The sequence below is a fragment of the Alosa pseudoharengus genome, unplaced genomic scaffold (genome assembly GCF_046254945.1).
Source record: "Alosa pseudoharengus isolate Yale_2024_CS ecotype anadromous, Long Island Sound unplaced genomic scaffold, YU_APseudo_1.1 YU_APseudo_1.1_scf_19, whole genome shotgun sequence".
Classification (NCBI taxonomy): Eukaryota; Metazoa; Chordata; class Actinopteri; order Clupeiformes; family Clupeidae; genus Alosa; species Alosa pseudoharengus.
In genome coordinates, this window is record NW_027468657.1 from 15,286,736 (window position 1) to 15,298,224 (window position 11,489).

Genomic DNA, 11,489 nt, shown 5'->3' on the forward strand with positions numbered 1-11,489 from the left:
GGTGGGCTCAATGGTAGAAAAGGACTGGGCCTCCAAGAAAGACTACTGGCTGAAAGTAAAGAACTGTCCTCAACCAAAAAGTGATGCTGAGAAAACACCCCGACGCTCAAGAGATAACCCCAGATCTGAATTAGGTGTGGTGCAGAGCAAGAACGAGGTCATATCACCACTTCCCCTGTTGGTGGTACCTATCGCAATCAGACGGTTGCGAGGGGATGCCGTGGTGGACACCGGATGCACTTTTTCTTTAACAAGAGAGAGTCTATGGAAGACATTAGGCATCGCTGCTCACAAGCTTTCTCCATGTGAAGCGCAAACATTTGTGCTTGCGGATGGGAAGTCCCATGATGCACTTGGCAAAGTTCTGCTGGTGTATGACTGGCATGGAGCCCATTGGTCCTTAGAAACTTATGTGATGCGAGAGTCTGACCTAGCTTTCCCTCTTATTCTCGGCCTTGATTTCCTGGCTAAAACATCTACGCAAATCAACATGGGCGACCAGACCTACGGGGTGAAGATAGCGAGTGGTGTGACTTTTTATCCTTTCCTCCGACGCACGCCTGACTGTTTGACCTGGTCCCACGTCAAACTTTACATGGCGCAATATAAGCCTCTGGCTACAGCAGCGCCTGAGGCGTCATGGAAGGATGCTCTTCCACCTGTGTTGCTCCCCCTGGTGAAGAAGTGGCCAACAGTCTGTACGGATACAGTGGGAAGAACACAGCTGATTAAACACTCTATCCACACCACCGATGAAATGCCAGTGAGATGCAGGGCCTACCGAGTGTCACCTATGAAAAAGGCCATAATTAAAGAGCACCTGGATAAGATGTTGGAAGACGGTGTGATTGAGCCCTCTGACTCTACCTGGTCTGCTCCGGTAGTTCTTGTCGGGAAACCTGATGGTTCATTCAGGTTTTGCATCGATTACCGGAGATTAAATGTGAAGACCCAGCTGAACGCATATCCCATGCCTTTAATACATGACATCTTAGAGTCTCTTCATGGAGCAGCAGTGTTCAGCACTCTGGACCTGAAGTCAGGGTATTGGCAGGTGATGCTGGAAGAAGACAGCAAAGCCAAAACTGCTGTAGCCACACCTTTTGGGCTATATCAGTTGTGTTGAGTTGAGTGTTACCTTTCGGATTGAAGAATTCAGCTGCTTCATTTCAGCGACTCATGGAGAAGGTACTTGGGGACTTGCGAGGGAAACTATGCTTTGTTTACATAGATGACATCATCGTCTTTTCCCCCTCTCTCGACCGGCATATCCAAGACCTTGAAGCTGTTTTCCACAAACTCCAGGGAGCGAACTTAACACTCAATATGAGAAAATGTCACTTTTTTCAGCCTCAGCTGAAGTTTCTTGGGCACATTGTGTCCATCAAGGGAGTGGAAGTGGACCCAGGAAAGATAAGCGCTCTAAGGGATTTCCCACCCCCTACTGATGTAAAAGAGCTACAGCAGTTCATAGGGATGGCAGGGTGGTATCATAAATTCATACCTCGCTTTGCAGACATAGCAGCACCTCTAAACTGCCTCAAGAAGAAAGGGGTCCAGTGGCAGTGGACCCCTGACTGCCAGCGTAGCTTTGAATGTCTGAAACAAGCGCTGCAGAGTCCACCTATACTGGTACAGCCTGATCCATCCCTGCCTTTCCAGGTCCACACAGACGCCAGCGCCGTGGGTCTAGGCGCGGTGCTAACCCAGGAGGTCCAGGGGTCAGAGCAGGCCATCGCCTATGGCTCCCGAGCGCTTAAGGGAGCTGAGCTCAACTATTCCACATCAGAGAAGGAGTGTCTAGCGGTGGTCTGGGCAGTGGAAAAATGGAGGCACTACCTTGAAGGGCCTGCCTTTATAGTATATACTGACCATGCGGCCCTGTCCTGGGTGTTTAATTCCCCTAAAACCACTTCACGCCTGACCCGTTGGACGTTGAGACTCCAAGCATTCAACTTCAAAGTGACATATCGAAAAGGGTGTCTCAACCACTTACCTGATGCTCTCTCACGGGCTATCCCTGTACGGGCTAGTGTCACTGCCTGTACTTCACGAGCCTCAAGACCAGAACCTCCATCTTTCCCTGTCGATCTAGCTGAGGTAGCGCACACTCAGAAGGCCGATGAGGCTCTGACGGAGTACTGGAAGTTGGCTGCAGAAGTCGACGTGTCCCGTACAGATAGGATTGCCTTCGAAGTCAAGCAAGATGTTCTGTATCGCCGTTTGCCATCCAAAGAACATGGTATCCAATACCAGCTTGTGGTACCTGAAAAACTAGTGTCCACAGTGCTAGTGTACTTCCATGACAGTCCCCTCGCTGGTCACCTAGGGAGACTGAAGACACTGCTGAGGATACTGGATGTCGCCTGGTGGCCCATGGTACGAAAAGATGTCTGGCAGTATGTGAAGCTCTGCTTAGTCTGTCAGCAGTATAAATCTGACAACCAAAAGCCTGCTGGATTCTTGCAATCCACCTCTGTAACTGAACCAGGTGAAATGCTAGGCGTTGACTTTATGGGGCCTCTCCCTAAGAGTAAAAGCCGAAACACATTCCTATTTGTAGTAGTGGACTACTATACCAAATGGGTGGAACTTTTCCCTATGCGTGACGGCAAAACCCCTCGTCTCTGCAAGATCTTGAGAGAGGAGATATTTACCCGCTGGGGAGTTCCCAGGTTCATACTTTCAGATAGGGGGCCCCAATTCACTAGTCAGCTGATCAGGGAATTGTGTGAGTCCTGGGGTGTTACCCAGAAGCTAACAACCAGCTATCACCCACAGACGAACCTCACGGAGAGAGTTAATCGGACCATAAAGACCATGATGGCCTCGTATGTGAAGGAACAACACAGAGAGTGGGACAGGTGGTTGCCAGAATTCAGGTTTGCGATCAACACAGCAAAGCATGAGACAACCGGGCGATCACCATCAGAACTGATGTGTGGAAGACGGCTGATGGGACCTGTGGAGCGACTCTTCCATCTAGCTCCGTCCCCTTCTCAGTCTCAATACTCAGCCATGGAGAAACAACACAGCCTGGCTTTGGAAGTTAGACAGCGGGTTCTTGCGGCCCAAAACAGACAAGCTAGGTATTACAATGCCCGTAGAAGACCTGCGCAGTTCTGTGAGGCAGACCTAGTCTGGGTGAGGGCGCATCACTTGTCCAAAGCCGATTCCAAATTTTCAGCTAAGCTTGCACCTAAATGGTCAGGGCCAGCTATAGTGCTGAAAAAACAAGGGCCATTAAATTACCGAGTTAGGTGGGAAGACCAGAAAACAGATACGGTCAATGTGGTGAATTTAAAGCCATATTTCGGGCTTTAACCCTAGCCCCTTTTAACCTCCGGTTGGGGGGGGGGGGGGAATATGTAACCTGTACATATGTTTATTGTCCTATGAATTTTATAATGTATAAGAGAGGATAATAACTGGAATGTTTATTTAATTTCCTGCCTGAATATAATGTTGGTAAGAGGCTTCTAGTTGTATGAATATTACACAGAACTGAACGGGAATGAAATATTTGTTTGAGAGTGTATGAAAATGTAAATGTATTTTGGGTTGGCTGCCTGGTACCTGTAGGTAATAAGGTCACGTGAGAGGTGCACCTGGCCTATTCCTGAGGGGAGGGAGGTTTTAAAAAAGGTAGCTGGGAGGCCAGACGGGAGGGGTTTTTGTGGAGAGTAAACGTTTACCAGGGATCATAAAAAAGAAATTGAAATAGACGCTGCATACAGGTTATTCTCGGCACATTTAGTGCGAAAAAAGGATTAACGCTTCTCCCGCTGGAGTGGCTACTGTCTGGGGGGAAACGAGGAAGCAGCGGGACATTTCGAACATTCAGGCCTTCGGTGTGGTGAGCCCGCGGTGTTTATTTTTCCTATGCTGTAGGCCTACAGTTTATTTTCGTGGATTTTTGATTACGGGACTATTGGATTATTGCATTTTTTTCCGTTTCGAGGAGCGACTCCTTTTTCTTCTCTGTTTGGACATTGTGCGCACCTGGAATTGCGGTAGCGCTTTATATGACTTTGGGGTTGGGGCTGGGGGTAGAACAAAGTGATCAAGTTTATCTGTACATGCTTGGACTGAATTATATATTTCTGTTTGGGGTAGGGGTTCTTTTGTTAATTGTATGGGATTGGTTGCGAGAGAGAAAAAGCATAACGTGACCGTGAAGCCGCACTAAACTTAAATTCAAATGACTGGTGTCCAAATGATTTCTTTCTGATTTTAGTAGCGTTCATCTCATATTTAGAATTTAGGGTTGAATTGTTACAAACTGTTTTTACTATATCTAAATGGCTCTATGGCAGGATGAGTGACATCGTCAGCAGAAGACAGAGAGCTCCGTGGTTATGGCCTGACTGGGTCTACAACTTGCTGGGCGAGGGAAAAGAACACCAGCACTGCCTCAGGATCCTGCACACCTTCACTAGAAATGTGCCTGTTTATCTACTGAAGTAAAAACATAAACACTGGTGACACATTGGGTTTGTCTGTGGTGAATAAAATTGTTTTGGTGATGCACAGGTGATTAAGGAGAGAGCTGAGCACATGACCGGTGTGGAGTCGGACGGCGAGTCAGACCAGGGAGCCAGGAAGAGACTCGCCTTTCTTAGACATGCTACTGAAAACCACCGATGAAGATGGCAACTACTTAAGCCATGAACACATACAGGAGGAGGTGGACACCTTTATGTTTGAGGTAAACACCATTACACTGCACACCTACACACCTAGAGACCTCCCTGTTCACTGACTGCTGTTTAATTGCTTTAGCCAAAAGAAATTCATATACGGAAAACTGCAACTTTTTTATCAGGTATACTCAGCTAAAGTTCTTTACAGTAGAATAGAAGACATGTATACATTCTCCCAAGACAGACAGACAGACAGTTATGGGCATACTGTTATAGGGCAATTCCATGGAAAATTATGTTTTTTGTAACATCCATAACGCCAATAAAATGTGATGGTATGGTATGATGTAAATGATTACATGAAATTTGAGCATTTGCTATTTTTGGCTGAAGAATGTACATGAGAAAAAATGTACAAAAAAATAATGTTATCATTCACATCATACAAATGCCAAGGCATTTCACTGGCGTTATGGATGTGACAAAAAGTACATTTTCCGTAGAATTGCCCTATAAATTTCATCAGCCACAGCCAAGACCTGTAGGGATGTGATCCGGAGTGGAGCAAAGACACATTGGCATTTTGTTCCATGTCAGGGTCACGACACCACTGCAGCCTCCATGAACTGGGCTCTGCACCTGATTGGCTCCCACCCAGAGGTGCAGAGAAATGTGCACCAGGAGCTGGACGAAGTATTCGGTATGACAAGCCTTTCACAATCATCAGCCCGCTCCGAGTCATGATTCAAGAGTCATTGTAATGCTGAGAGGGATGATGACACACACACACTCCATTGAACGTGAACACACTCACACACACACACACACACAAACACACTCCATTGAACATGAACACACACACACACACACACACACAGACACACACACACACTTAATTGAACGTGAACACACACACACACTCCATTGAACGTGAAGCTTGGTGTGTGTGTGTTCTTTTATTGTCTGTTGCTATATTGAAATGAGCTCAGTGGCATCAAAGAACTGTGTGATTTGAATGTGATTGGATGTGAATATTGAAATGAGCTCAGAGGCGTGAAATGTGAATTTGAATGTGATTGGTGGATTTAAATGTGAATTTGAATGTGATTGTTGTTTCGCTCGGTGGCTGCCCTTATGTCCCCCGTGCTGTGACATTGACTCTGGTCCCTGCAATCTGCTGTGCAGGAGCGTCAGACCGCCATGTGACCGCTGAGGACCTGAAGAAGCTGCGCTACCTGGACTGCGTCGTCAAGGAGACCCTGCACATCTTCCCGTCCGTGCCCCTGTTTGCGCGAAGCATCTGCGAGGACTGTCACATCAGTAGGCGGCAGCAGACTATCACTGCACTATTCACACCCTCTCTCTCTCGATCTCTCCCTCTCTCTCTCTTTCTCTCTCTCTTGCTCTCTTCCTCTCTCCTTCTCTCTCTCTCTCCTTCCTGCTCTCCAAATACAAAAAATAGAGGGAGGGAGGGAGGGGAAAAAAAACGTGCCAAGATCACAAAGATCCAGGGCCGTTTGAAGTCACTTCCATTATTTGCATCTCAGTGAAACAGCAGATGTCAGGTTTTCTATTTTTATCTGCCAATGTCAGATTATGAGTAGCTTTGCGCACATTTCCCACAAAGTTACATGAAAGTGCAGACACATGGAAATGCCTTCACTCTTCTTGATAAGAGTTGGGGAGCATGTGGAACAATGATTGATGTTGTGCATCCTCCATGTTGCGTTAGCTGCAAATAGCTGGCTTTTTCTGTCATTCCTATGATTGATGTTTGTTTTCCGCTGTTGTTGAAGATTATAAGGATGCCAATAATGCTTGCATGCAGTGCGTAGGAGAATGCCGGCGCGTGTAATCATTGGGGTTTGTTGAATCGTCTCACTGCAGATGGGTTCAAGGTTCCTAAAGGGGTGAACGCTGTCATTATCCCCTACGCCTTGCATCGGGACCCTCGGTACTTTCCGGAACCGGAGGAGTTCCGGCTGGAGCGGTTCCTGCCGGAGAACAGTGTCGGCAGACACCCATACGCATTCATCCCCTTCTCCGTAGGCCCAAGAAACTGCATTGGTGAGTTGAGAAGGTCAACTTAAACTCCACTCCATTCTACGTATGGCATTTTTGTGAAAGTATTTCATTATAGAATATTTCAGTTGAGGACGAGAGTTCAAAAACCTCAGCTCGCCGTAACACAAAAACACTAAATTAAAGATCTAAGGAAAGAGGAGTATTGGAAAACCAATTCAGACCTTCCCTTTTATCATGCCATCCCCCACTACCTCAAAGACACACAAAAAAAGAAACCTTCCACCCATGGCTGAAGTGAACTCAAACTTTGACTCAGGCAATGACTTTGTGAAATGACCCAATTTGTAGGTTTTAAAGAACTTCACAAAAAAGCGAGGCGGGTGGAAGCTTGGAAGTGAAGTGGCGGGCCAACCCTTCCGAGTCTTATCAGAGGGGGGTCATATCACATTAGTGGCACCACTTGTTATGATATGGCATCCCCACCTCCCCTCCCCCTCCGAACCTCCATTAGTTTTTCCCAATTCTTCACTGCCGTCTGCTCTGCCCTCCGAATCAATCACCCATTTAGCTTCTCGGGCCGAGAGACTGGAGTGATGAGAACATTTTTCCCCCCGCATTCGTCTCCGGAGAGCGTTGGCCTGTCTCCGCCCGCTGAATGAGACAGATTGTCTCCCTCCGCATGGTGCTGGCAGGTGGAGCTGGGGCTGGCTCACTCCACACACACACACACACACACACACACACACACACACACACACGCACACACACACACACACACACACACACACACACACACAGACAGACAGACAGACAGACACATACATTTTGTATAAGCTCACATGCACAAACACACTTGCACATACTGTATTTTGTTTTTGTTGTTGTTTGTTGTTGTTGTTGTGTGTGTGTATGTGTGTGTGCCTGTGTGTGTGTACATGCTGACATACACAAAGACCACACAGACGTAACTGTTTGTATGTAGGCATGCACAACAGTATGAACTGCATCTGTGTGCTTATGTCATCGTGTGTGTGTGTGTGTATGTGTGTGTGGGTGTGTGTGTTCTCTGATCATCCCCCTGGCGGCCTGCAGGACAGCGCTTCGCCATGATGGAGGAGAAAGTCATTCTTGCGTCGGTGTTGCGTCACTTCAAGGTGCTGGCCTGTCAGGATGGAGAGGACCTTCGGCTCCAGGGAGACCTGATCCTGCGGCCGGAGAGCGGCATCTGGATCCAGCTGCAGAGCAGGTCCATCTAGAACCAGTCCCAACTGACCAGGACTCTCATGCTCTGGGGCTGTGGACTGTGTGTCAACGGAAAACTGGTACCATCACCCACCCCCCTTGGATGGAGACTGCATACCAGACATGATGCAATTCTGTAATGTGATACTGTAAATACGTGACTCTGAAAAGTGGATCGTAAAAACATAAATGAAAATGTTTCGTATTTTTACTTTGAATTAATGGTAATAACATTTACGTGCTATGAAATAACATTAATTTATTCTGGGAAGCATGTGATAACACAACTCAGGGCCAGGCATTTCCTCCACGTAATGTTCCTAAACAAAGCTGGTCCCTTGGAAATGTCCAAACTGCAGACAGATTTCAGGAGGACACAAGAACACAAAATGGAGCATTTAGCGTCACATGTCTGGATATACAGACTATTGGGTAAATGTACAAAATGTAATTTACTCAGTTCATTTCATTATGTGATGTTATACTTGAAATGATGCCATCAAAGATACCACAGAGCAACTGTGCAATAATAGAGGCTGTCTATTTGGATTGGAGCTTGCGAGTTTCAGAGTGATGCAAGTTAATCATATCACTTCAGCGTTGCTTATTTAGCATCAGATCGGAATTTAGGTTAATGAACATTTTTTTACCACTGCCAAGGAGGTTTTGTTTTTAGTCTAGTGTTCTGATTTGGCTGTCTGTGCTGTTTGTCTGTCTGTCAGCAGGATTATGCAAGAAAACAAACAAACCAAAATAAGACCCGATCCATTTTCGTCAAACTTCGAGGGGTGTGGCATGGGCTGAGACAAAACCCCTAAACTTTTGGAGCTGATCCGAATCACGGGGCGGATCTTGAAATGATTTATCTCTCTTTGTTAACATTGTGAGATGTCTGTGGAGGAGGCCTGGGCTCTTAGGATGGTCTTTCCAGGTATTATCTGATTTTCTTGGCCCAGACTCAACAAACTCATAAGCTCATATGCTTGGCTTAATTACACATCTCTTCAGATGTCTTAAAGAAAGCAGTGGATCTAGTTAGTCCATTCTAATGGATTTTTAACCCCCCCCCCCAATCCCACCCTGGCCTGGCTCGTCCAGCATGATCACTTTCAGTTCTAGTTTAACTTATTGTCTTGAATGCTTTCCAGCAGTTGGGTTTCATTTTGGCTAGGAACGCTAAGCAGCCCAAGTCGAATTTCTCTCCAAACCATTTGTAAAATGTCCAAGCAATAACGGATCCTGGCGTTGAGTAGCTCTCGTGGTCCTGCCGCGCGGTGCTGGTCTGCGAGCGCTGTGGTTATGCCTGAAGTGATGACACACTGGCAAACACAACACACACGCACACACTTGGACAGCCTGTTAAATGAGAAACCTGGTGCATCGCAATTTCACTGTCAGTTATCACATTGCATTGCATGTGTCGGCGTTTAAAGACAAACTTCTGATGAGTTTATATGGTCATTACAATTTGTCTTTGGCTGGATATATGTGGATGCTGTCTAAAGTAGACAGACAAGATGTGATATATGTGGATGCTGTCTAAAGTAGACAGACAAAATGTGATATATGCGGATGCTGTCTAAAGTAGACAGACAAGATGTGATATATGCGGATGCTGTCTAAAGTAGACAGACAATATGTGATATATGCGGATGCTGTCTAAAGTAGACAGACAAGATGTGATATATGTGGATGCTGTCTAAAGTAGACAGACAAAATGTGATATATGTGGATGCTGTCTAAAGTAGACAGACAAGATGTGATATATGTGGATGCTGTCTAAAGTAGACAGACAAGATGTGATATTGAAGTAATGAAGTGTCCAGTAGGCAATCCAGGCTTTAATCCAAAGCTCAGGGCCACATTTCTGCTTAAAGGAATATTAGATGAGTGTCTTGCCATTCATGCAATTAAATTTTAGGCCAAATACTGCTCTTGATGCCGAGGACGAGAGAGTCTTCTAACAGTGAGTGACTTCACATTGGGATGAGGGCAAAAGCAAGACCTCGACGAATTGCTCTGCATTTCCATTCCAATAGCTGGCTGTGGCGCTGCCAAACAGTGGCTCGGTTGGGTTCAAAACATCCACGGCTTTGATGTTAATTTGGGGCCTCCATCCTTTTTACTGAGACGCTACTGAAACTCATCTACACTGCCACTTGCTTTAGTGTCTGAAGTGCTGTGCTGGAATTTGGGCTATGCAGCACTGATTTGAATAATTATAGGAGTGCATAACTGGTGTAGAAAATGAATGACCCACCTAATGAAAAATACAGCAACTTTATTTTTAATGTGCGCCATAAAGGTCCTGCAATATGCCATTTGGCCTGTGAGAATGTCTTGTGAATGACATGCTGCATGCCTGAGAGAGGGAGGGAGACAGTGAGGATATTGAAGTCTTTCAAATTGTTCAGCTTCATAAAAAGACACTTGTGTTACTGCGCCATATTACCGATCATTGCTCCTTGAAATATGTTTACTCCTAATTCTGTCCCTCTGGATTAAGTCCCAAGGAGACGTTTCCATGTGTGGCTAGTGTTCAGTGTGCGTGTGTGTGTGTGTGCGTGTGTGTGTGTCTGCGTGTGTGTGTACATGTGACGTGTGTGTTTGTGTGAGTGTGTGTGTGTGTGTGTCTGCGCGTGTGTGCTCATGTGACGTGTGTGTGTGTGTGTGTGTGTGTGTGTGTGTGTGTGTGTTTGTGGTGCCAGGGAGGGGGTGTTAAGATGAGATAATGAGGAATCCAGCTCATCCACAGAGAGGCAGCATTGCTCCTCATCACTGACCTCCTATAAAAGACTGGGGGGGGGTGGACTGATGGGGCAATCAGCTGGCTCCTTACCACCAGCGTGCCGAGTTCATCAGGAATAAATCAAACGCCACACCATGCCACACAAAGGATCGAAGCCACCGATTTCCATAGAGAGTGGGAAGGGGAGCGTCTGATTTTTAAGTGAAAGTTAAAAAAAGAAACAGTTCAACAGTTTCTCAGAAACATGACACCAAATGACAACAAATCACATACCATCCTGTCTCTCTTCCCACTATTCATTTATGTTATTTATAAGTGTTTATGAATTCAACATACATTTTACCATGTGATATTTGATGCATTGTACCACTGAGGTTAGCTTAGGGCTAATTTGCATCTACAATGCCCTGACTAGTCACAATTAAAACAAGCACACAGCAATGAAGCAGCATTAGACAAACAAGCCCAACAGCATGATGTAAACACACTCTCACACACACACACACACACACGTATACACCTTGTTAGCACCATGATCTTGACCAAGCCAAATATCAGAGTACCAAGCAAAACAACTAAAACACAACAAATAAGCCATATGCATATGGAGGGATTGCAAAGTTGAGAAGCTTTTAGCAGATTTTTTAAATTATATTTTGACCTATTGCCATTGAACTATATCTCTTTATATGATTTGGTAGGACATTCTACTGAGCAGATTGAAATTATTTTCATAGTTGACAAATCTGTTGATTATTTTTTATTATTTCATAGTTGACAAATCTATTGATTATTTCAATAATCAATAAAATGTCAAGAAATGGTAAAAA

General features: G+C 45.6%; 1 pseudogene; it reads left to right on the forward strand.

Moving 5' to 3' along the window:
* The window catches only part of LOC143132863 (cytochrome P450 4V2-like), a 12,310-nt pseudogene extending 4,386 nt beyond the window's left edge, over window positions 1-7,924 (forward strand).
* The last annotated feature ends 3,565 nt before the right edge of the window (window positions 7,925-11,489 follow it).